The sequence below is a fragment of the Pteropus medius genome, unplaced genomic scaffold (assembly GCF_902729225.1).
Source record: "Pteropus medius unplaced genomic scaffold, Ma_sr-lr_union100, whole genome shotgun sequence".
Classification (NCBI taxonomy): domain Eukaryota; kingdom Metazoa; phylum Chordata; class Mammalia; order Chiroptera; family Pteropodidae; genus Pteropus; species Pteropus medius.
The window spans coordinates 3,004,179-3,031,942 of NW_024353909.1; the positions used below are offsets into that span (position 1 = coordinate 3,004,179).

The 27,764-nt window shown below is 34.4% G+C and overlaps 1 long non-coding RNA gene across 1 annotated transcript in view; it reads left to right on the forward strand.

Annotated features, from left to right (window-relative positions):
• Nucleotides 1-11,520: 11,520 nt before the first annotated feature.
• The window catches only part of LOC120593887 (uncharacterized), a 153,824-nt gene continuing 137,580 nt past the window's right edge, over nucleotides 11,521-27,764 (forward strand). Inside the window, exon 1 of the long non-coding RNA XR_005650461.1 lies at nucleotides 11,521-11,602. This is a non-coding gene — a long non-coding RNA (uncharacterized LOC120593887). The remainder of the gene's footprint in view (nucleotides 11,603-27,764) is intronic.

Genomic DNA, 27,764 nt, shown 5'->3' on the forward strand with positions numbered 1-27,764 from the left:
CCTGTTATCTGTATTATGGATATTTTTTAAATGCTTCCAATAAGACACTGTCAAGAGCACTTCTCCATGACAAAAAGGTGATAATGATAATACAAAACCACAAAAATTTATAACAAGTGAGTTGTCTGTAGGGTTTTTTTTCCTTCAATAAATTAAACCTTTTTTTCCCCTAAATCATGTCTCACTCTTTTCTCTCATTGCTTCCATGGTCTGTATCTTTTCAATTTTATAGATTTTACAGATATAGAGGATAAAAAGACAGGTTATATTTCAATTTCTTAAGTTTCTTATGAAAATTATTTATATATCAAGCCAAGTTCACAGTAGCAAACAGATTTTTAAATAGGGGTATGGGAGAAGGAAACAGAAATTGTAGCACTTCCCATATTATTACTATAATATCCATTTCTTTTATTAACTCTTTGGTACACTGAAAAATGTTTTGTACACCATTACTTGTATTCCTTCACAAATATACCAGAATATCATATTTGGTTCTTATGTTGGTGCCACTAATAAGATAGATTACTTAGTCCAGATCAAAAGCATGTAAAAAATAAAAGCAAGGTTTTGTTTTTTATAAGCCAGGTAGAGTGTAGAGTAATGCTATAAATTTGCTTCCACCCAAAGATAAAATTCACCTTAAAAAAGTAGCTATAGTTAACATATCATTTGTGTTTTTGTCTCAGGTAAACCTCATATTCCTAGGTATTTGTCATTTTTAGACAGACTTCAGTAACCTTCCGACATTTGCAGCAACGTAACAGAATAAAACAATTTTTTAAAAGGCTGAAAAAGAGAATAAAATTGGCATTCATTTGTCTAATAAACTGATGACACCGATGTAACTATAGATGACAATGGGAAGTAACTGAGCAGTGAGTCCGATACCTGAATCTCCTTCATGTGAGTATAAAAGGAATGGCAAACATTCTATTATGCAGACTAATAGCTATACACCCATTTCCCCCTTGTTAACAGAATACCAATTTTGTTTAGCCATCTCCCTTTGAAAGAGTGACATAACCAAAATCTCAGGGATAAATATTGATTTGGCTAAGCTCATCCCTAGGTAATTCATAATCCCTTTCTCCTTGCCAGTGATCATTGAGGAGGTGAGGATATGACCCAGTCAATGAATGATGAAGGCAAGTATGCTGGAAGGCTTCTGAGAAAGATTTCCTTATTCTTAGAAATACATATGAAGAGATGGTGTTTTCTTTTGCTAGAGGCTGTTTTGACTAGATTGGAAGATTGGAACTGTACTGGTCGTCTTGTGACCACAAGGAAACCTAGCCTAAAGATAAGAGTTAATATTCTGAGGACAGCAGAGTGGAACAATGAAGAAGATTTGGATCCAGATGATGCCACTGAGCAGCTGAAATAACTAACCTGGGAGCCTATTCTTAAAAGTTCTTATCTGAGATTATATTTTCCAAATCGTTAAGTAATTGAGGTTTAAAAAAATTTTTTTTAATTGTAATTGAAATTACTCTCAATGTGTACTTACTAGATATCTGGTAGTGTGCTCGATGCTGTACTTGAATTATTTCATTTCATATGATAAACCTATTAGCTCTTGTAATGCCCATTAACAGTAAACTTTATCTTATAGAGTTAAATAACATTACCCACAGTCACATAGCTAATAAATGGCATAGATGAGAATTTTTACTTCAAAGTTAAGCTAGCAGCTACAATAGCTCTTGAAATACTGTGTTTTATTATTATCATCAATGTTGTAAATCATTATTTCACACAAAGATTGATAACTTATTATGGGGTGGTATGTACTGTGTCAATTTCCTGAAAATTATTTTCGGATAAAAAAAATTTTTAGAAGAAACAGTATCTAGTATTGTACATGAGAACAAATATTAAGCCAACCCTACAAATGGGCTTTATAATAGCGTTTTCTACTTGATAAGTAATATACTCACTAAATAAGTAACATGCTTTACCTATTTCAGTAGCTTCAGTTTTAGAGTAGCTTGAAAAGCAGAGCAGTCTGCAAAGATCTGGGCTGTGAGTTGGAGAGGTATGAATCACTTTTGTCAGGTTTGCATCTGTTGGGATATACAAGGTCACCTTTGACTAATGGGAATTCTCAAGAGTGTAGCGGCAATCACATATTCAGATTGACTGCTAATTCTAATTGCAATTATGATATGCTTAAGGGCCTGCTTAGAAAATCGGCAATTACTGAAAGTAAACAAATGTTTACTGAGTATTTTACTAAAGTACATAGTTGCTGTACTAAATGTAGGAGACACAAAAGAAATATGAGCCATGAAATATTAGCTATCCTCAAGCAGCATACACATTCTTGTTTGGGAGGTGAGATTAACACCCACAAAATAAAAAGAACAAAATGCAAATAAGTATATCAAACGATTATATGATAGTGAAAATAAGGAGCTCAGAAAAGAGAAAAATACCTATAATTAGTCAGATGTATACCTGTATATCACCTAACAAGTTTCAGTAAGCTTTCATTTTATCTCACCTGAAATTCACAAATTTGCATAAAGATAGGAAAAGTAATATTTAATCAGTACTTAAAGACAACTACTATTAATGATAACCCTCAAGACACTCTATAAAGCACTTTTCATTCTTTCTCATTTTCTCCTCACAAGAATCTCACATGGTCGGGACTATTGTCACCATTTCTAGATCCTGAAACTGAGTTAAATCAACTGCATAAGAACACACAACTAATAATTTACAGCTGGTACTTAACACTAGCATCGAAGTTGATATCTACCAGTTTCAAAGTTGAGAGTTCTACTACTGAATTTTGCTAATACTGTGAAATACTAAATCTCCAAAACATAACTATCTCAAATCTATAAAGAAAACTTTTCCTTATTTTGTCTAAACAGGCTGAAGCAAAACTTCATTAAGTCTAACATTACCTGAAACATCACTGAGAAGAAATTTTTAAAATATAGGTCAGTATGAAAAAGCCCATGCTATATCCTCATCACACCAAATCTACATTCACCTCCAAGGTAGTTAAGTTGGTACTAAATGCAAGGGGAACTTACTAGCCTTTCTTGTAGTCAGTTGTTGATGAGTGCTGTGAGATGAAATATAGGGGTTTGTTGTGGCAGCCCAACCTATCCTATTCTATTAAAAAGGTAACATTGATTACATTTTGAGTCAGTATTTCAATAGATAATGTTAAATAGGTCATTTAAATCACAATGCTTATGTAACACAAGTCAGGTACTTTTTTTCCACTTGACTTCCAAGTTTACTATTACCTAAATACTCTCTATATTCTCACTCTTAAGCCTCAAAACGCCAGCTCAGTCAAGCCTAGTCAAAGCCCCCCATAACTAGGCTAGTGTCCCAAAAATTCTTCTGAGAATGATTTGTGTTTCAAAGATCTCATTAATTTATAAAATTAATACCAGAATACTAGAATATTCCTGATGCATAGTCACTATGTTTTATTCTCAAAGGAAAATCTATTTGGAAAACTCAAATAACATTAAAAGATAAAATAAGAACAAAGAAAACCAAAGGGTTTTCTCATTAACATGTAGGTTAGAAACGTGATTCTCAAAAACAATAACTAAACTGGATTTCTTCATGTATATAAACTTTTTGTTGCAGTAAAATATACATAACATAAAACTTACCAATATAACCATTTTTAGGTGCATGGTAGTGATTACTCACAATGTTATGCAATCATTACCACTATCTCCAGAACTTTTTCATCACCCCAAACCGAACTTCTATACCCATAAAGCAATAATTTCTCATTCACCGCATCCCTCCCACCACTGCCTCTGGTAACCTCTAATCTACTTACTGTCTTTATGAATCATACAACTTTGGGAATCACAAAATATTATATATAGCTTATGTATATAGCTTAGTAGCATAATATTTTCAAAGTCCATTTATCTTATAGCACGTGTCAAACTTTATTCCTTTTTATGGCTGAATAATATTCCATTGTGTGGATATACCACACTTTATCCATTCCTTTGATGAACACTTGGTTTTTTTCCTATCTTCTGGTAACTGCAAATAATGCTTTCATGAACACTGGTGTATAGAAATATGTTTGAGTCTCTGTTTGGATATATACCTAAGAGTGGTATTGCTATGTTTAACTTTTTTTGAGAAACCGTCAAGCTTTTTTCCGCAGCAGCTATATCACCTCACAGTTCTACCAGCTATGTTAAAAGGTTCCAATTTATCTACGTACTTGCCAACACTTGTTATTTTCTTTTTCTTTTCTTTTTTCCTTCTTTTCCCTTCCTCCCTTCTTTCCTTTTTGATAACTGCCATCATACTGGGTGTGAAGAGGTATTTTATTGTAGTTTTAATTTGCATTTCCCTAATGAATAATAGAGTTGAGCACCTTTTCTTTGCTTACTGACCATTTTATACCTTCTGGAAAATATCCAAGTCCTTTGCCCATTTAAAAAATTTGGTTGTCTTTTTATTGTTGAGTTGTAGCAGTTCTTCGTGTATTATGAACATTATATCCTCATCAGATATATGAATTGAAAACCTATTTGAAGAAATAATAACTGAAAACTTCCCTAATCTGGCACAGGAAACAGACATACAGGTCCAGGAAGTACAGAGAGTCCCAAACAAGATGAACCCAAAGAGGCCCACACTAAGACACATGATAATGAAAATGCCAAAAGTTAAAGACAAAGAGAAAATCTTAAAAGTAGTCGGGAAAAAGCTGCTAGTTACCCACAAGAAGCTCCTATAAGACTGTCAACTGATTTCTCAACTGAAACTTTGTAGGCCAGGAAGGACTGGCACAAAATATCCAAAGTGATGAAAATCACAACCTACAACCAAGGTTGCTCTAGCCAGAAAGGCTATCATTTACAATCAAAGGAAAGATAGTATCCCAGAGGAGAAAACACTAAAGGAGTTCATTATCACCAAACCAGTATTACCAGAAATGTTAAAAGGATTTAAGTAGAAAATACCTAAAATATGAATAAGAAAATATAGGAAAGAAAAAAATTCTCACTGACAAAGGCAAACAGTAAAAGCGGTGGCTAAACCAACTATAAAGCTAAGTATGAAGGTTAAAAGGCAAAAGCAGGAAGATCATGTGTAATTATAACAACAAATTAAGGGATAGAAGCAAAACACACAAAAGAATTTAAAAAATGACAAAAACAGAAAAGTGGAGGGTGTGAGTAAAAACTGTACTGATTTTAGAATGTGTTGGAACTTAAGTGACCATCAATTTAAAATAGACTCTTATAAACATAGCTTTATATACGAAGTACATGGTAATTGCAAACCAAAAAACCTGAGACATACAATAGAAAGGAATCCAAACACAACACTATAGAAGAGAGCAAGAAAATAAGAACAGAGAAGTACAAAAATAATCAGAAAATGGCAATAACTACATATCAATAATTATATTTAAATGGACTAAATGCTCCAATCAAAAGACATAGAGTGGCTAAATGGATAGAAAAAGTGAGCTGTATATTTGCTGTCTACAATATATCCATTTCAGACCAAAAGACGTACACAGACTGAAAGTAATGAAAAAAATATTTCAAAAAAATGGAAACAAACATAAAAAGCTGAGATAGCAATACTTATGCCAGACAAAACAGACTTTAAAACAAAGGCTATTACAAAAGACAAAGAAGGACCCAGTATCCCACTTCTGGGCATTTATCCAAAGAAATCCCAAACACGACTTCAAAGGGACGTGTGCATCCATGTGTTCCTTGCAGCATAATTTACCATGGCTGCGATGTGGAAGCAACCTGGATGTCCAACAATGGATGAATGGAGAAAGAGGTGGTACATATCTACAATGGAATATTACTTGGCCATAAAAAAGAATAAAATCTTGCCATTTGTGACAACATGGATAGACCCAGAGGGCATTTTCTAAGTGAAATAAGTCACAAATCTTTAAGACAAATACCTAATGATTTCATTTATATGTGGAATCTAAAGAATCTAAACAAATAAAACAGAAATAGACGCATAGACACAGAGAACTGATGGTTGCCAAGTGGGAGGGGGGTTGGGGAACAGGGTGAAAAAGGTGAAGGGATTAAGTACAAATTGGTAGTTACAAAATATTCATGGAGATGTAAGGTACAGCATAAGTAATATAGTCAATAATATTGTAATGACTATGTATAGTGCCAGGTCGGTACTAGACTTAATCGGGGACTTAGTAAATTATATAAATGTCTAACCACTAAGCTGTACACCTGAAATTAACATAATATGGAATCTCAACTGTAATTGAAAATAAATTTTTTTAAAAATTTAGAGCAATTAACTTGTATAAGATCAATTAATAACTCACCATTTATTGAACACTTACCATATAGCAGGCAATGTGTAACATTATATCATTTTATTTAATGCTATGAAGTATTATACATTTCTATTTTATATAACAGGACCTTAATCAAAGTCGTATACACATCTAGTAAGAAACAGACCCGAGTTTTGAATCCAGGTCTGATATATAAACTATCATAGAAATTATGTACTTATAGGTAGCTGATGTGACTGGCATATAAAATGCAACGTGTATAAAACCATTTTGTTGCTAAGTCTAGAAATATTAGTTTTCTTCCCAAAACTTTTCTTCTTTAAAGCTTACTTTTAAAAATAGAGTCTAATCGAGATATTCCTTTTATTCTTTTGTTTTCCTTTATTTGCTAAAAAAGTGAATTTTTAATTAAGCTTATTAATTCCTTTCCTTTTCTTTCCTATTATCCAGGAAAGACTTTAGTAAAATCCAGGTTTTGCTAATGATGCATGTTTACTATTAATATTATCATGGGTCTTTTATCTCTTTATTTCCTTTTATCTTGCTCTTAGAAAAAATTTTGACTATTATAAAGAATGGAAATCCCTAACAGATTACAAGCAACTTGATGGTTTACCTCCTTCATATGACAATCTCTTTTTTTTTCTTCACAATGTAAGGTATGGCTAATCATTCCTAGCTTCAAATTTCTTGCTGCCAATTTAATTTTCAACTCATAATAACCACATAATTCTATAAAACTCCTTCTATTAAAGGGTACTGGAGAGATGTGAATTCCAGAAGTCTCATGTCCACCCTATAACCCCTGTAGTTCTCATTCACACTAGATGATGTAGATATTCTTTGCTTGAGACTGTTTTGTTTTTTCCAAGTTTTCTTCCCACCGTTTCATGTGCTTTCTTCATTTCAAGATCTCTAAAAGGAGAAATACCCCCTCAATTTTCTCCATAACTCTCTTCCTTTTCTTTGATCTCACTCTTACAAATCTTTATTATCACAAAGGTTTTCCAATTTCTTCTTTACTCCCTACCTCTTTCCCAGGCTTAACCTTCCTTCTAATCTAAGGTCTGTGTCTATTAATGGTTTATCATCCTCCCAGTTACACAAGATTTAATCCTTAGAATTGTTTTTCAATCTTCCTTATTCCTCACTCACAATGGTCGACTGATGAGTGTGTTTTTAAATTGAGGTCTTAAATTGAAATGAATTAAATAACCTACATCAAAATCATAGGGAGAGTTGTTAAAAACGCAGATTCATGTGCTTCATCCTGGACTAACCAAATAGGATTTCATAGATAGAGGCCAGCACTCTGCTTTAAAGAAACACTGTGTATGGCTTAGGCAAACTGTTTGGGGAGTGACTACATTATATCAAATTTCACCTAATTCTGTAGATTCTACTATTTCAATATTTCCCATCTATTTCTCTCCTTTTCTGTAGCCTCTACCTTAGCTTAGGGCTACTTGATCTGTTAGCTGGACATCCCTAAATAGATTTCCTTGCCTGTAGGATATCTTCCACTCTAATTCATCCTACACACTGGGGTTTTATTAATCTTACTAAATCACAGCTCTGCTCATTTAATGTGACAATAATTTATTGAGAGCATACTATATACTAGGTGCTGTAGGGCAGAGGGTTCCAAACAGGGCTTATAATTAGAATCATTAAATGAAAGAAACTTTTTCAAAATAGAGATTCTCTACCATCCTCCAGGTTTACTAAATTGGAATCTCCAGAGCTAGAGTGGAGGAAAGTGTATCTTTAGAAGTTTCTCAGGTGACGCTGATGCTTTTGGGCAATACTAGACTGTAGCATATAAAGACTAAGCCATTCTTGTGTATTTCAGAGTGTATCAGGGGAGATATAAACATATGCAAATAATTACCATATAACACTTTGATTAATGCTATATTAGAAGTATCAAGTGCCATGGGAAAGATTAATTCTAAATGCATTAAAAACATTTAGTAGCACACCCAGCTGGAATAAATATTCTCCTCTAATTTCTCACAAGTTATCTATATTTCTCTCACAGTCTCGCTTTTATTTTACACTATACTTATTTTTGTATATGTGTGTCTCATTTCCTCTATACTTTTACTTGAGTACAGAGCTTGGCTTTATCAGGACACATAATTTGACAAGGAATTTTTTTCCCTAAGTTCTATTTATCTATAGGATAAAAATGTACTAAAAATACTAAATTAAGCATATTAACACATTTAATAAATTGCCTCAAAAGTAGAATGTCCTTGTAACCCTTGAATATATGTGGCAAATTTATGCATTTTAATTTCAGTATGGCACTTAGTTCAGTTCAACAGAGCAGGTACTCAATAAAAAACTAATGTGTAACCCGAGGTGGTCTAGAGAAAATGTCTTTGGATATACAAAAACATACTTAATATGTCCAGTACCCACTATAACAGGTTATAGATTCCAAATGAAATAATATGCTGGTGGTTTTTGCAAACTAATGCCCTTTGAGCCAAAACTAATCAGCTTGTTTATCTGGATGGCCTAGTATTGTTTTGAGGTGTATTTTGTTTTGTTGACAAATTTTAATTTGAAAGTCTTTTGTCTGGGCAGATATTCTCTGATTTACCACAGGTTCTACCATTCTCTTTTATCTTATGCTAATCTGATCTACGCATTTATGTTATCTATAAGTCTAAAGATGAGAGTTCTAATGATGACTCCCAATCATAAAACTGTTTCCAATAATCTGGTTTTTTTAGTGTTGGCTCTTTTATGGGCTGAATTGGATCACTCCCCTAAAATTCATATGTTGAAGTCCTAATTCCCCAGGACCTCAAAAGGTAACCATATTTGGAGAGGTCTTTAAAGAGGTAACTAAGTTGAAATGAGTTAAGATGGGCCCTAATCCAGTATAATTGGTGTCCTTATAAGACATTTGGATACAGATGTGTACATGCACATAGGATAGAACATGTGAAGACAAAGGCAGAATATGGCCATCTACAAGCCAAGGAGACAGGCTGCAGAATGAAATCAATCCCCCAACACCTTGATCTTGGACTTCCTAGCCTCTAGAATTGTGAGAAAATAAATTTCTGTTGTTTAAGCCACCCAGTCTGTGGTATTTTCTTATGGCCGTCCTAGCAAACTAATACAGCTACCAACTACATTTAACATTAATCTTAATTTAGGCATTTGTACATCGAAATTATGTTTATTATATTCAAGTCATTCTGCCAGGCACAGTGGTGAATTATAAGTAGCTTAGAATCCAGATGAGGTTTGCCAAATAAAGAGTATATTTATAATTCTTTAGGTGCCCTGAATGGAGAGAGTTGACTACAGGCTACATCTCAAAAAATCCTAAATTTGACCTGGGTCTTGAAAGATAAGATTCAACTAAGCAGCGGTAGAGAAGACATCTAGGTTAGAGGAATAGCATGTACAAAGTCAAAAATATGTCTGCTACTATAGGGAACATTTTTCGCCAAGTACATCTAACTCAGGTGCGAGTCTCCTTTCTCTGCGCTCTAAATTCAAAATCACTATATATATTTAAATTAATGACCTAAATCCTTATAAAATTTAGATCATGTTTTGTTCCTGCCAGATAAATAACAATGCTACTAACTTTGTTCATTATAATACTGACATCTAAAGGATGCTCTGGTTCATCACTAAGGCCTTTTTGACTTTTGCTGAGTGTTAGTTTTATTTTCAAATGGTTTAGGAAAGCAGTAAGTAGCTCATGGAACATTTTCTTTTGAAATCCTGGCCATTTTTTGATCTCTCGCCTATCCATCAAATCTCATCACGTTATATGGCTCCACAATGCAGGTGGCCTGTGTTTTCTTAAGTGCCTCCTCTTCTGAAGAATGTATTACTCACTTCATTAATGTTTCATATCTAAGTATTCTAATGTGTTTAATTTTTTATTTAATGAAATTTCTAACTTCAGGCTGAAGTAGTTATTCAGATTGTTTCGTCCAAGCTGCTGGAAAAGTGCTCATTAGTATGGAGTTTTGAAGATGTAATTTTAAGAACGGGGTTGGCAGGAACCTAAACACATACAGACCTACGCTTTCATAAATACTTCCCTGCCCTAACTCAAGAGGAAGAAATTCTTGAGAACCAAATAAGTTTTGCTGAAGTTTCCTCTTAGATTTTGGTGACAATCATTGAACAACTTTTGTGGTTAAAAGATGTGTTTTTTAAAGCCGTAGGATTTTTTTTCCTACAGAATTATCTGTCTCTAGAAAGCCTTATTTCTCCTCCCATCATTTCAATGTTTACTTTCTTTTGTAAATGAGATGAACTTATGTGAAACCATTATCATAAAATGCCAGTACACACTGAACAAGAGTAGCCATGGTTAGCATCACCTGATTTCAATCATTTCAGATCAAACTGATTCTCTTCAAGAAACAAGGAGACTCAGCTGAATAAGATTCTTGCAATGGTTTGGCTCAATGCACCTGTCCATCTTACCATTTACCTTCAGATTTGTGGGAAATTATGAACTTAAGTCAGAAAAGCTTTGAGACTGTACAGAAAATTTTAAAATTTAGGTATTTGTCCATTACTTGGTTCAGATGAAATTTGAGGGTCAGAAAGAACCAGAATTTTTAATTTAATTGTAAGTCAAATTGTGCCCAATGTTTAAAGACTACAAAATGTGTATAATGCAGTAAAAAAATTCACACGGTAAGAAGTTACTGAATGCTTAAGTTACTGAATGCTTAAAAATACAAATTTTCGCCTTTTTCTTTTTTGTGGTACCCACTCCTCTGTGACAAAAGTGGACTGTACTTTCCCTTACCTCCTATATAACTAGGGAGTGGTGTCACCACACGCTTACCTTAGGGGAACAACTTGAACTTTATAACTGGACAGGAAAATCATTTGGTGGGAAAGAAGAATAAAGGAAACGGAGGTCGGTAGCTTGACCTAAGCACAGGCCCACGGTGACTCCTTCAGGAAACGGCGTCAGCCACAAAACGCCTCGTCCACCTTGCAACGCCTCTTTTCCCGCGGAGTCTCGCCTTGCGGCAGGAAGTCACCTTGACCAGCCCACCCGGAAGCCGTCGTCTTGGCAACAGTGTATTGTCCCGCCCCCGTCACTTAGCCACGCCCACTGCCTTGGACGACCGAGACTAGCCGGGCTTCGATTGGTCCTTCTGCCCTGCGCTGGGGGAGACGTTCGGGGCCGCGAGGCTCTGGGACTCATATTTGAATTTGTGGCGCGTTGAGTTCGCAAGGTGTGGGGCAGAGCTGGGCGTCTTGCGGGAGCCAGCAATCTCGATGGTGAGCGACCCTGAAAGGATAATGACGAACAGGGCGACCGAAGGTTGAGGGGCACCCCGTCAAACAGACCGCCTCGAGATGGGCGACTTTAGCCGGGCTGAGGAAGGCCTTCTGTTCGCCTACTCGCAGTCTCTAGTTTCTTCCCTCACGGTTTTTCCTCATATCTCAAAGACTGCACGCCCCCGCCTGCCTTCTGTCGCTCCTGAAAGAGGGCTCCTTCTGGCGCTATCTTGCCTCTTCTTTCACAGCGTCTCCCTAGCTCCCTACCCTCCCCAGAAGCAAAACTTCAGATCTGACGTGCTTACACCTACCCCAAGTATATTTTACTCCCCACTGATCCATTTCGTAGTTATATACTCGTCTCCATCAACAACATATCAGAAACTTTCTACCTGCACTTGGCAGTGTGGAAAAATGTCTCTTGAGCACCCTGGTGAGCGTCCCACACCGCACAGAATCCAGAACGTTCTTTATCCGGAAAGAGGGTGCGCTTCTGTGTCCTGCTCTTCCCATCTGGGAAGTTGTGAAGGTCACGTGGAAAGCAGTAATTGAAAGCGCTTTATAAAGCGCTACAGAAATGTAAGTTACTATCGTTGCAGTTGCTGACTGAGCGATTATGATTTGTTATCGAAAACGTGGTTATTTTGTTCTTGGTCCGAACTTGTTGATACATACGTTTTATATTGGAGTTATGAATACTGTCCAGCCCTTAGAATAAAGCCAGTAGGTCTGTTGGAATACAAACTCTGAGGTTTGATCTAAAACATAAAAGCAACCACTGATCGAAAAACCTCTTAACTAACCATTAGCTTCTATTGTCTATTACGGTATAACTTCCCCCACCCCCTCAATGTATTTCATTTCAAATTGAGATTCAGATCCATTTCAGTTCTATTGTATAAATGGACAGCTTGCTGCACATCCCCTGTCTATGACTATGAAAATTCTCTATTTTCTTTCCAATTTGATAATTAAATTTGGTTTTCTATATGTCCAGCCTCTAGAACAGAGGTACTTAACTTTTTGGAGGTTCATAATCCCCTTTAAGAACCAAAAAAAACCTTGGAGCTTTTGTATAGACTATGACACATGCACAAAAATTTTATATCAATTTCAGGAAGTTTTCGAGTCCGCTTTGAAGTATGGATATCCATAGGACCTCAGTCCAGTTCTAGAAGTATATGTATATATATATATAAAGTAGAAATAGTAAGCAGCAAAATCAGCTAAGTATTTTACTTTTAAAAAATGGTTTTGTCATTTATGAGTTTTAAGACTAGTAGTTCTGAAGGAGGTGGGTATTGAAAAGGGTACAGCAGTAGTATTAGTAGAAAAACTTTCAAATCAGCACTGGTTTAAGAATTTTAGGGAAGTCACTGAAATGCTTTCTAAAATTATAGGAAGATCATTCACAGATGAGGGTACTGTATGGGGACATAGGCATACAAGAAGTAAATTGACAAGATTTCGTATCCAGAGTCTTTTTGAATTAACATAAAAATTCCTGATCAACATGAAGAGTTAATTTATGTGCCTTAATTGTTTAAATGTTTTATATTAAAATAATTTTGTTCTCTATATTGTCTTTTGAACTATTTCAAGCGGTATTTTTTCACATTAGAACTTTAGTTCACCTTAAACTTTGTTTTGTGTATGATATGAGGAATGGCTTTAACTAATTTTTTTTCGTTCGATTGCTATTTGGAAAATCATAGTCCATGGACCAAATCTGGCCCACTGTCTGTTTTTGTAAATAAAATTATATTGGAACACAACCACATCCATTTGTTTACTTTTGTGTTACAATGTCTTTCCTTTAGAGCAGCGGTCCCCTACCTTTTTGGCACCAGGGACGGGTGCTGCTATGAGAAACTAATGCCAAATGATCTGATGAGCTGAGGAGGTGATGCTAGCACTGGGGGCTGCTGCAAATACAGATGAAGCTTCTCTTGCTTGCCTATCACTTACCTCCTGCTGTGCAGCCCAGTTCCTAACAGGCCACTGACCGGTACCAGTCCGCGGCCTGGGGGTTGGGGACCCCTGCTTTAGAGTGTTTGTAAGGGAGATTGGTCTTTGGTTTTGCTTTCTTGTGATTGGTTTTAGAATTAAGGCAATATTGACTGACTTTTTAAAGTTATCTAAGGTGTATTGTATTATCTATTCCTTGAAAGTTGAATAGAATTGAGATTATGACAGGTCCTCAAATGACCTTGTTTTCTTATAAAGTCGATGAGATGTCGTAGTAGCTTAACTCTTGTTTGTATCAATTAGCCTATGGTAAAATTGGTTTTGTCGTTTTGCTTAAAGTTGCAGAAACTATCAATGATATTGTGAGGATTTACTCTATTTCTTTCTTAAATATTTGATAGAATACACCAGTGCCCTCATCTAGGCCTGGCATTTTCTTTGTGAGTGAATTTTAATGAAATTAAGAAAGCGAGAGTAAACTCTATTTGCCTGTGTCTTATCATTTCTGAAGCTCTATTTCTTTTTGTAGATCCATGTTTTCTTCCTTTATCTTCAGTCCAAAGAACTTTCTCTAACATTGCTTACAGTGTGGCTTACTGTGTGGATTCTTTCTTTTAGTGTTTATTTACTCGAAAATGTTTTTATTTAACTTTCATTTTTGAAAGATTTGTTTTTAAACAATATAATTTAGTTGTTTAGCACTTTAATATTCTATTGTCTCTTCTGTCTTGTGTTGTTTTTTTGTTAGATGTTTGGGGTCATTCTTTGTTCTGTGTGTGTCTTTTTTTTTCCTTAGATTCTTTTTTTAAGTCAGTTATATTGAGGCTTAATTTATGTATGGTAAAATTCATTCTTTTTAGGAATATAGTTCTATGAGTTTTGTCAAATGTTAACAGTTGTGAACTACTACCATAATCAAGATATGGAGTATATCTGTAAGTCTATAAAGTTTTTTCATACTCCTTTATCATTAATTCTCTGACCCCACGCTAGCCCCTACTAACCACTGATCTGATATCTGCTACTATATGTTTGCATTTTGAAAACATCATGTTAATAGAACCCTATAGTATTCCGCCTTTTGTGTCTAGCTTCTTTCACTTAGCATAATCCATTTAAGATTCATCTATGTTGTTGCATATATCAGTAGTTTATCCTTTTTGTGTGTGTGAGTAGAATTTCATTATACCTATGAACCACAATTTGTTTATCCATTTGCTAGTTAATGGACATTTGGGTAGGTTTTGGCTATTAGCAATAAAGCTGCTATAATCATTTGCCTACAGATCCTTTTCTGGTCATAGATTTTTGTTTTTGCTGGATGACTACCTAGGAGTGAAACTGCTAGATCATATGATAAGCATATATTTAACTTCATAAGATAATGCGAAACTTTTTTCCAAAGTGGCTATTCCATTTGTTTTACTATCAGTAGCATAAGAAACTATTAAAATAATGAAGCAGAGAAATATGTATCAATATGATGAATCTCACAATTTTAATTTGAGCAAAAAAAAGATTATATAGTAATCTATAATAGATATAATACAGAATTAAAGTTTAAAAATACATAGAACACTGTATAATCTAGCAAAAAAGTTCATGGGTATCATAAACAGCAGCTTCCACATAGAAATTAATTGTGGGGATAACTTATGGTCTGTACTTGTGGAGGGGGAAGAGAGGAAGAATGTCATAAAGGAAGAATTCATAGAGTGCTTAAGTTATATTTCGTAAAGTATTATTTCTTAAGCTGTATGATAGGTATACATACAGCTAGTTTTATTTTATTTTTAAGATATTTCAAATAATTTTTATAAGAAAATATAAAGGACAGAACAAAGTGGAGGTAGAACCTAGAAGGGATAAATAAGCTAAGTTTTTTTTTACTTACAAAAGAGTACAATATCAAATGAAGAATTGAGGACAAATGAGAACCAATTGAGAAAACGATGTGTGGGGAGCACTCGTTTGTATACGTGACATCATGATCATATAACTTCTTTTAAAGAAGTTGCGGTTTCTTTTGGGAATACTGTACCAAGCAAAAATGTAAAGCATGATAACCTGGAAGCAATTTCACTAATGCATATTTTGCAAAGTGGTGCTACTCTCAGAAGTCAAATCAGTGCCTTCTAGGTGATTTTGAAACGAAATAAAATAGTCTCAGAGGAAGGAAAACATAACGATCTGGGGTGTGAGGAAAAACCATAAGGATATCTTTCTTACATGGCATAGGAGCTCAGTTAAAAGGTAATCATCTAGTCAGGAGCTCCCCTGAGAAACAGATTACACAGTTAAAATGAGAGGGAACTTGAATGGTTTCTAGTTTATTGATATCAGACCCCATTCTGGTATCAAGGAATTGTAAAGATTTGAACTTATTCTAATTATACCATCAAGCCTGTTACCTGGAAGAGAAACTTTTATAAAGAGAAGGCGTTATAGGAGTTGTAAGTTCAGAGGGCTAGGGCCATTTAAAAAGCACTATCCATAGAGATATATGAAAACAGGAGACCCAAGGAACCTCCAGAAACCTAGACCTATAGAACATGGATAGGGGTTATAAGAAATTTGTACAGCCTCTTAAATTTAGAGATATTTTCTTGTGTGTGTTGAATTTGCTCCACATTTGCCCCCCAAAAGATTTGCTCAAGTTCTAACATTGGTATTTATGAATGTGATCTTATTTGGAAATAAGGTCTTTGCAGATATAATTCAAGTTAAAATGAGTTCATACTGGATAATCCAGTGACTGGTGTCTTTATAAGAGAAAGGAAGAGATTTAGACAGAGACACAGAGAACAAACACACTGAGGGAAGATTCTGGCCCTGTGATGATTCTGGCCCTAGGTTGTACATGTATGTATATATATATATATATATCTATATATATATATCTCATATAAAAGGGAAATACCCAGGGTCCAGAAACAATGTAATAGAAGAAAGAACAGTAAGCCTACATAGGCCAATCAAACTGCTATACTCAAGATAAGGAGTTTTAAGTCTCAGTAATCAAGGGGCTGGAGTTTTAAAGGCCTACAACCACAAGAAGTAAGATCTTGGAGTCTTTAAGAGTCAAATGGCTAGAAATCAGACCCCTGTAGTTGGCCCTTTTTTATTTAATGTAATTACTAATATATTTGTGTTAATAGTTACTATCTTACTATTTGTCTCATTACTACTTCATTCTTTTTTTCCTTTCCTTCTTTGCCTTCTCTTTAATTGATTTTTAAAAATTAATTTTATTTCCCCTTCCATTCTGTAGCTTCAATTTATCAAATTCTAATATTTACATTTACTCTTATTTTTGCTATATTTTGTTTTAATTTTCTAGATATTTCTCCTAAGACATTATTATTATCGTTTTATACCTTTTTAGATTTATACTTTTTGTGACTTCTCATCCCTTCCTGTGTCTCCTAGCTTCTATTGATAGGATCATTTTCCTTCTGCCTGAATAATGCCCTTTAATATTTATTTTTATGTGGATTTGCTGATGTCAAAATCTCATAATTTTTCATATATCTGAAAAAGTATTTCACCTTCATTGATGAAGGATAGTTTTGCCAGTTATGGGTTGACAATTCAGTTTTCCCATCCCTTTGAGGATACTATAATTTTATTATCTTCCGATCTCTACTGTTTTTGCTTAGAAATTAGCTATCAAACTATTTTTTATACCTATAAAAGAAACTTGCCTCCTTTTAAGATTTTCTCTTTTTGATTTCAGTTGTTTTAATATGCTGTGCCTAGATTTATATAAATTTTTATAATGTATATTTTTATCCTTTTGTAGAGTTGAATCCATAGCTTGGTATCTTCCATCAATTCTGTAAAATTCTTAATATCTTCTCAGATATAGTTTCTTCCTCATTCTCTCCCTTTACCCTAGTAAATTTCCTCAACCCATTTTAAGGAATTTTTATTTCCCCAACCTCACCTGCCCAACTCTAGGCAACTACTAATGTACTTTTTGGCTTTATAGATTAATTTTGACTTTACTCTAATGTAAGTGTACTGTGTTGTATCTGGCTTCTTCCTCTCAATATTATATTTTTGATATTAAATCATATTTTACATGCATCTATAGTGTAGCATTTATATAAACCTATGTCTATATATTACTATTTTTTTATTCACTCATTTGTTGATTGACATTATGGGTTCTTTTCAGTTTGAAGCTATTTTGCTATGAAGATTTATATACAATCTTTGATAAATACTTAGGAAGTGGAATTACTAGATCATACAGTAATTATAAGTTCAACTTTATGAGAAATTGTCAAACTGTTTTGCAAAGTATTTGAATGATTTTACATTCTCTTCAGGAATGTATGAGAGTTGTAATGCTCCACATCCTTGTCAACTTGGAAATGTCAATCATTCAATACCATTCTAGTGAGTATTTGTATCTCATTGTGGTTTTAATTTGCACTTTACTGATGTCTAATGATGTTGAACATCTTTTTATTTGCTTATTGGGTATTCAGATATCTTTCATGATGTGTTATCCAAATCTTTTGCCAATTTTAAAATTGGCTTGTCTTTTTATGGAGTTATGAAAGTTCCTTTCACATTCTGTATAAAAGTACTTGGTCAATTACACATGTTCAGAATATTTTTTCCTAGTCTGAGACTTGCTTTTTCGTTTTCTTAATGACATTTATTCAAGAGCAGACGTTTTGAATTTTGATTATGTCCAGTTTATCTATTTTTAATTTTATGATTCATGTATTTTGTGTGTTATCTAAGAAATCTTTGCCTACCTCAAGGTCACAAAGATTTTCTTCCTTTAATTTACAGTTTTAGCTTTTATGTTTACATCTCTGATCTATTTTGTGTTGATTTTTGTGTGAGTGAAGGGTTTTTTTCCATATGAATATCCAATTCTTCCAGAAAACTTTTGTTTCCCAGCTGAACTACCCTTGCTCATGGTAATGAAGGAGTATAAGCTATCTGAACAACCCTTCTGTGCTAACCATTATAATCTGTCTAAAAAAAAAAAAAAAACTACTTAATTACAATGGAGAACAACCAAAAGCAAACAAAAACTGTAGGAGTATCTCCTTGAAAAAGGAGAATGGCACTGGATGAATTTTCCATGTTTATCACATTTTTTCCCCAATATATTGGCTCCATTAGACACCACACCAGGCAGCAAAACTCGAATAGAATATTAAACAGACTTACTAGCTTAAGCAACCAGAGGGTAGGATTTGGGGTGACTTCAGCAGTTGGAAAGTGAGCAGAGAGATGACAGATCCATAAAGGGGGAGCTCTAAATTTTGTTTATAAATTTGCCTATATTGTCACCTGCCCTCTGAACTAGGCTTGCATGAGACTGTTTTCAGACAATCCACTTAAGCTAAAAGATCTGAAGAAAGATTCCCACTGCTTCCCATCACAGGAAAAAACAATTTAGTATTTGATTTCAGGCAGGTTAACTGTTACAACAAATATATCAGTATTCTTCAGAGGACCACGACAATTCAGAATCTCTACAGTACATCATTTAGAATGTCCATGATGCAGTCAAAATTGTCTATACACATAAAGAAACAGGAAATTGATCTATATCCAACAGAAAAGGCAGTCAATGGAATCTGACCCTGAGATGTTTAGATGTTGAATTAGAAGACAAGGATTTTAAAGCAAACATCATAAATATGCTCAATAAAATAAAGGGAAATTTGCTTCTAATAAATTGAGAAATAGGAAATTTCACCAGAGAAGTGGAAACTATAAAAATGGTGGTGGTGGTAAGGGAATTCTAGAGTTGAAAATTACAGTATTCAAAATGTTTACTGGATGGGCATAATAGCAGATTGAAGTAACAGAAGAGTTAGTGAACTTGGAGACAGACCAATAGAAATTGTCTAATGTGAAGATGAGAAGAAAAGATGAATAAAATGAATAAAAAATGAACAGAGCCTCATTGACACATGGGACAATATCAAGATGTCTAACATACACCTAATTAGAGTCCCAGAAGAAGAGATAGAGAGTAGCAAAATGATAATAATGATATGAAGATACAATGAATGAAAATTTACTAAATTAGGTGAAAGACATACATTTACAGATTAAGAAGTATAGCAGAAAGCTGGGAAAATACAAAGAAAATGACAGCAAAATTTGACATTATAATCAAAGTGTTTGAAAACCAAGATTGACAGTCTTGAAAGCATTTAAAATAAAATGACATATTAATTACAGGACGTTATGAATTACTATTCATGTCTCATCATAAACAATAGGTCAGAAGCCAATGGAATGATATCTTTAAAGTATTGAGAGTAAAACAAATTCTTGTTAAACTTGCATTCTCTCCAACAAAAATATCTTTTGAGAATGAAGATCAAATAAAGTGTGTTTTAGAAAAATAAATACTTAGGAAATGTTCTGCCTGCAGGTCTTCACTATAAGGAATGCTGAAGGAAGTTCTGAAATAAATACCTTGGTACTTTTGTTGAAAATCTCTCAACTTTATTATGTGCATTGTTCTGTTTCCAGACTCACTTTTCTGTTCTGCTGATTTCTATGTCTCTTAATTATGTTGCTACCATGTACTGTTTTGAAATTAAGTATAGTAGTTCTATAAGTATGTAAGACAAAATCTAGTAGTGTTACTCCTCTAGCTTTTTATATTTCTCTAAGACATCTTGGTAACTGTTGGCCCTTTCCATATAAATTTGAGAATCAGCTTATCACTTTCTACAAAAGTTTGCTAAAAACCTGTTTGGGATTATACTAAAGCTATGTTAGACTAATAAGTTGGCAATTGTCTCAGTAAGAAACATGTTTCTTCTGATCTGGATATATGGTATCTCTTTTTATTTACTTGTATCATCTTTAAATTCTCTCAGCTTTGTTTTGTGGTTTTCTCTATATAGGTTTTGTACAAATTTTATTAAATTTGTCTCAGAGTAGTTCAAATTTCTTGATAACATTGCAAATTTTGTTTTTTCTTTAATTTTATTTTTCTTTTGCTAATTGCTAATTTTAGGAATGCAATTGAGTTTTGTATATTAATCTGAAATTCTGTGGCTTTCTAAAATTCACTATCAGATTCCATTTACAAAACGCTGGATTGTATGGTAAGAGTGTGTTTAGTTTTGTAAAAAAGAAAAACTGCCAAACTATCTTTCAAAATGTCTATACTATTTTGTATTTCCACCAGCAATGAATGACAGTTCCTGTTTGCTCCAACATCTGAGACGTTTTACTTCTTTGGTTCCAGTATATATGCCTTTAATTTTATTTATTATTTTATTGTTAATTAATTTTCTTTATTTCACTGCCTAGGACCTCTATTCTGATGTTTAATAGAAGTTAGAGGGAGCATCTTGGCCTTATTCCTGATCTTGAGGAGAAAATGTTGCTTTATCTCCATTAAGTTTTTATTAAATTTATCAGAGTGGCATTGGTTAATAAAATTATATAGGTTTCAAGTGTACAGTTCCACAATACATCATCAGTATATTGCGTTGTGTGTTTACTACCCAAAGTCAAATCTCCTGTCACCATATATTGGACCTCGTTTACCCTTATCTACCTCCCCACCTCTCCCTTTTCCTTTGGTAAGCACTGAACTGTTGTCTGTGTCTATGAGTTTTTGTTTGTTTATCTTATTCATTTGTTGCTTTTAGTTTTATATCTCACACATAAGTAAAATCACATAGTTCTCAATTTTTTCTATCTGACTTATTTTGCTTAGCATGATAATCTCATGGCTGTTGCCTTTCCATAGTTGGCCTTTACCAGGTTAAGGAAATTCTCTTTCATTCCCTATTTTGATGAGAGTTTTTATCACTATCAGATGTTGAATTTTGTTGAATGGTTTTTATGCATCAGTTGAGATGATCATATATTTTTCTCCTTTATTCTAATAATATGAAGAATCACAGATATTTAACTGAGAAGCCTAGTTTGTGTTGCTAAGGATAAACTCCAGTTCATTATGATATAATTATTTTTATATCACTGGATTGTGTGGTAAGAATGTGTTTAGTTTTATAAAAAAGAAAAAAATGCCAAACTGTCTTCCAAAGTGGTCGTAACATGTTGCATTTCCATAGGCAATTGAGTGAGAGTTCCTGTTACTCTATGTATTCACCATCATGAGATATTGTCAGCGTTTTGAATATTTGGCATTCTAATAGGTATGTAGTGGTATCTCATTGGTTTAATTTGCAATTTCTAATGCATTATAGTGTTGAGTATCTGCTTTTTTTTACCATCTGTATATCTTTTTTGATGAGATATCTGTTCAGATCTTTTGCCTGTCTTTTAATTGCATTTTCTTATCGTTGAGTTTTAAAAGTTAAGCTTAAGAGTTAGTTTAACAATTGTCTCTGGTTGGTTTTGACAGTTCTCTTGAGGGAAGATGCTATTGTACTGGTGAACTCTGAGTAAGTTCACATAATGACAGTCTTACATGTAGAGTCTGTCATGTCCAATAATGACCTTTCTCTGGAAATGATGCTTTGGAAGAATTCCAACTTATTGGACTGCCAGACTTGATTGTGGCTGTTGTTTTTCAAGACTGGTGGAACAGGGTATGGGCAGATGGGCATAGGACAAATTAAAATGCCCCAAAGCTTGTTGTTCTTATGGAGATTTGGCTGTTTTTCTTGAATAATCATTCCCCAGATTGCTGTAAGCCTTTGGTTAATTTCCGGCATTCTAAAAAAAAAAAAATTGATTCTGAGTTTTTGCTAGTGTTCTATTTGCTTTTATGGAGAGGATTTTCAATGTTCTTTCAGATTTTCAGTGATGTCCACTGTCCTTTTCTTTAACAATGACACAGAATTTAAAAATGCTATGAGATCTAGAAGATGTTCTATGCCTGTAGAATAGGACAACAAGAGCTCAATTAATTTACCCAGGGATGGTAATATGCTCAAAGCATATCATGTCAGTTTATAACATTATAGATGCTGGATCTAGATGAGCCAAACTTTACTCTGTAAATAATGAGTGGTTAAATCTCATCACCATATACAACATAATGATGTGTATTCTTTAAAATTAAAAGAAGAATTGCTATTTAAATAGTAATTACTATTCTCTTCCACCTGAAACTTTTCGCTATCTGGAATGTCTCTTAATAGAATAGGTATGTTTTTTTGTTTACTCTGAATGTTTTTAAAAAGTTTAATATCTAAGACTAGTGTCAGCTTTTCACTTGAATTTCCTGAATGTGTAGTAGGGACTTTTTGTTCTTTATTACTAGATTTTTTTCTCTCTCTAGTTGTTGCAGTTTATATGGAGTATTATGGGAAGAGAAGACAAGAGGGTTGATTTGTGAATGATAGGTTGAGTTGAATTGGCTAGACAAGTTATGTATAGGTCAAATTGTTTGAGGATGACTTGTTAACATTCTGGAAAGATTTCATCATACTTTTTAAATTTTATTGAGTTTAATTATACATGCAGGGTAGCTGGCTTTGTGATGGACATTTTATATAATAAGTCTCTACTCTGAAAATATTGGGAACACGATTTTTAAATCTGTCTGCCTTTTATCATCTATGAATTTTACACAAAATTACAAGGTAGTTGATCATTTAAAATTCTAGATTCATTTTTCCCTACTGTATCTGACTGAATGATAGTTGAGATCTAAAAGTTAGCATGCCCCTTTCCTTTTGCTGGAGGATATATTGTGAGGTCTCAAATCTGTTTCACAGTTGTAGTTAGATCCTAATTGGGGGAATGGATGGTTGATTGGTATTTGAATAATTTTCTTCCATCTGGTGTCACTCTTGTTATACTAATAACTGTGTTAATAAGTGGGACTTTATAACATGTAGCCCATTCAACTTTTTCAAAGGATAAACTATTATATTGGACCTAGCTTTTGTTTTTTTAACCATCTCTGTTTGATTCAGATCATGTACTCAGTAAATTTATAGCTTCAGGACAAATGGCAGAAAGACAGAATTTTAATATTATGCGTGTTTGTTGCTGGTGGCTCCATTTAGAAGGCATTACAAGAAAGAAGAGCTCAGTAAAGAACTTTCATTGTTTAAAAGAACAGGCATGAAAGAGAATTTAAATGGACAATAATGTTGGGAGGTGCAATTGTTTTTTAATCCTAACTTCTAAAAAATAAAATTAATAAAGGCTTTGGGTGATAAAGGCCAACTAAAACTTAGTCTTTTAGGAAGGATCAAATCAAGGACATGACCTTCGCACCCATTGTTAAAACCTCAAAATTTATCAAGATGTCTCAGAGCAAAATTCAACTATCAGTATGGTATCTATTACATTTCTTTCGGGTAAACACAGTATCTTATGGAAAAGTCTCTGCCTCTGATCCTTGATAGGCTTAAGATATCCATAATTAGGAAGAGAGATGGGAGCAAAGGGTCAGAAAGAAAGAGATATAGCAAAACAAAAATGTTTAGAAAAGAACTAAACCATCTTAACCATTTTAAGTATACAGTTCAGTGGTATTAAATACATTCATAATGTTTTGCAACCATCACCACCACCTATCTCCATAACTCTTTTCATCCTGTAAAACAAACTCTATACCCATGAAACAATAATTCCCCATTTTCCTCTTCCCCTAGCCCTTTGCAAACATCACTCTACTTTCTGTCTCTGACTTTGACTAAGTACTTCATATAGGTGGATCATACAGTATATGATTTATGTGACTGGCTTATTTCACTTAGCATAATATCCTCAGGTTCATCCATGTTGTAGCATATTGCAGAATTTTCTTCCTTTTTAATGTTGGATAATATTGCATTGTATATATATACACATTTTGCTTACCTATTCATTGGTTGATGGATACTTTGGTTGCTTCCACATTTTAACTATTATGAATAATGCTGGTATGAACATGGGTGTACAAATAACTGTTCAAAACTCTGCTTTCAATTCTTTAGGGTACTTACCCAAAAGTGGAACTGCTGGATCATGTGGGAATTCCATTTTTAATTTTTTGAGGAACTGTCACGCTGTTTTTCACAGTGGCTGTACCATTTTTGATTTCTACCAATGATGCACAAGGGTTTCATTTCTCTACATCTTGCTAACACTTCTTATTTTCTGTGTTTTTAATCATAGCCATCCCAATGCTTGTGAGATGGCATCTCATTGTATAGTTTTGACTTGAATTTTCCGAATGGTTAGTGATATTGAGCATCTTTATTTATATGCTTATTCACCCTATGTATATCTTCTCTAGAGAAATGTCAAGTCCCTTGCTCAGTTTTGAATCAAGTTGTTTGTTATTCTGTTATTGGGTTTTAGAAATTATCTATGTATTCTGGATATTAATCCCTTATCAGATATATGATTTGCAAATATTTTCTCTCATTCTGTGGGTTGCCTTTTTGTGTATTCTGTGGATAGTCTTTTGATGCATAAAATTTTATAACTTTCATGAAGTCAAATCTGTTTCTTTTTCCCTAATTTAATTTGATTTTATTATTTTTTCAATTACATTGACATTCAATATTACATTAGTTTCAGGTGTATAGCCTAGCAGTTAGACATTTATAATAGAGTTTACAGAGTGATCCCTCAATAAATCTAGTACCCAACTGGCATATTACATAGTTATTATAATATTGTCAACTATATTCCCTATGCTGTACTTTACATCCTTGTGACTATTTTGTAAATATCAATTTGTATTTTTTAATCCCTTTACCTTTTTCACCCATTCCCCAACCTTTCTCCCATCTGGCAGCCATCAGTTTGTTCTCTGTGTCTATGTTTCTGTTTCTGTTTTGATCATTTTATTCTTTAGATTCCACACATATAAGTGAAATCATATGGTGCTTGTCTTTCTCTCTGATTTATTTCACTTAGATGATACTCTCTAGGTCTATTTATGGTGTCGCAAATGGTAAGATTTCATTCTTTTTTTCATGGCTAATATTCCATTGTATATATGTACCACTTCTTCATTAGCCATATAGATACACAGGTAGCTTCCATATCTTGACTATTGTAAATAATGATGCAATGAACATATGGATTCTCATGTCCCTTCGAAGTAGTGTTTTGGTTTTCTATGGATAAATACCCAGAAGTGAGATAACTGGGTCTTTCTTTGTCTCTTGTTATATACAGCCTTTGTTTTAAAGTTTATTTTGTCTGGCATAAATATTGCTACTCCAGGTTTTCTTTTGTTTCCATTTTCATGAAAAGTCTTTTTCCATCCCTTTATTTTCAATCTGTGAATGTCTTTTGATCTGAAGTGAGTCTCTTGTAGGCAGCATATATAAGCGTCTTGTTTTCTTATCCATTCAGCCACCCTCTTTTGATTGGAACATTTAATTCTTTTTCATTTGAAATACTTATTGATACATATTTAGTTATTGCCATTTTAGTCATATTTTTTATACATTTTTTTTCTTCTTTATAAAGAAGTCTCTCCAACATTTCCTGTTATACTGGCTTGGTGGTGATGAAGTCTTTTAGATTTTTCTTATCTGGGAAGCTCTTTATCTGTTCTTCGAGTCTAAGTGATAGCTTTGCTGTGTAGAGTAATTTTGGTTGTAGGTCCTTGCTTTTCATCACTTTGAATGTTTGGTGCCAGTCCCATCTGGCCTGCAAAGTTTCTGTTGAGAAGTCAGCTGACAGTCTTCTTAGAGCTCCCTTGTAGGTAATGAACTGCCTTTCACTTACTGCTTTTAAGATTCCTTCTTTGTCTTTAACCGTTGGCATTTTAATTATGATGTGCCTCATTGTGGGCCTTTGGGGATTCATCTTGTTTGAGACTCTCTGCCCTTCCTTGACTTGTGTATCTATTTCCTTTACCAGATCGGGGAAGTTTTCAGTTGTTACTTCTTCACATAGGTTCTCAATCCCTCGCTCTCTTTTTTTCCTAGTACTCTAGTATGATGCAGTAGTTGTTACACTTGACATTGTCCCTGAGGTCCCTTAAACTATCCTCATTTTTTAAATTCTTTTTCTTTTTCCTTTTCAAATTAAATGTTTTCTCCTACCTTATCTCCCAAATTGCCGATTTGATTCTCACCTTCATCTATTCTTTGTAGTGTATTCTTTATTATAGTTATTATATTCTTCATTTATGACTGGTTCTTTTTTATGGTTTCTATGTCCTTTTTTATGTTTACTGTCTCTTTGCTGAAGTTCTCTCTGAGTTTATCCTTCCCCTAAGGTCATTGAGCATTCTTATAAATAATGATTTGAATTCTGTATCTGGCAGTTTACTTGCCTCTATTTTATTTAGTTTTTTTTTTTTCCCCTGCAATTTTCTCCTGTTTTTTCATTTTGGACATGTTTCTCTGTCTCCTCGTTTTGGCTGCCTCTCTGTGTTTGCTTCTATGTATTAGGTAGATCTGCTACATCTCCCAGTCTTGGCCTTTACAGTAGATGCCCTGTGGGGCTCAGTGGCATAGACTCCCTGATCACCTTAGCAAGGTGCTCCAGGAATGTCCCTTTTGTGTGTTGTGTGTGCCTTCTTTTTGTAGTTGAGCCTTGATTGCATGGTATAGTGTCATGTCAATGGGTACGGTTGACCCTCAAGCTGACTGGTCATGAGAATTAGCCATGACTACAGCATATGAACTGCTGTGTGAGATTTGCCCTAGTGGGGCTCTGATGACTGCCAAGACCACCCTTGGTTGTGTGGTTTGTGGAGCTAATGAGGTGGTGCTCTGTTGTGGTCTGAAGCTGGCCACCATGTGTCTTAGTTCTGGGGCCTCTTGGGAGGGGCTTTGGTGCAGGCCAAGTTCAGCTTCTGCCTGTGGCAGGCCCAGGGCCACCTAGTAGGAGCTACCAGCAGTTGGTAGCTGCCTGTACTGGGCCTGGAGGTGCATGGGAGAGGCCTCGTTGCAAACCTCCACTGACTGTCACTGGTACCCGGGCTGGGGCTGCTCAGAAAGAGGCACCAGTCATGCTGAGGCCAGCTGCCAGCTGCCTGGGGGTCTGTGGACCTTTAAGAGTTATTAGGAAAGTGTGCAGCACAAGCTGAGTCTAGCTGCCTATAAGGCACAGCCACTGAAAAAGCTCAGGCAGTTCATGAGTTAAGTGGGTCAGGGTCTCAGGGAGTCACCAGAATGGGACAAGTGGGTTTCACTAAGTCAGTGCAGATTCAGATTTGGCATCTACCCACACCTGTAGGCCATGCTGGGGGAGGGCTTAACACGGGAACAATGGCAGCTGTCCCTCCAGCCCACACCCTGAAACCACA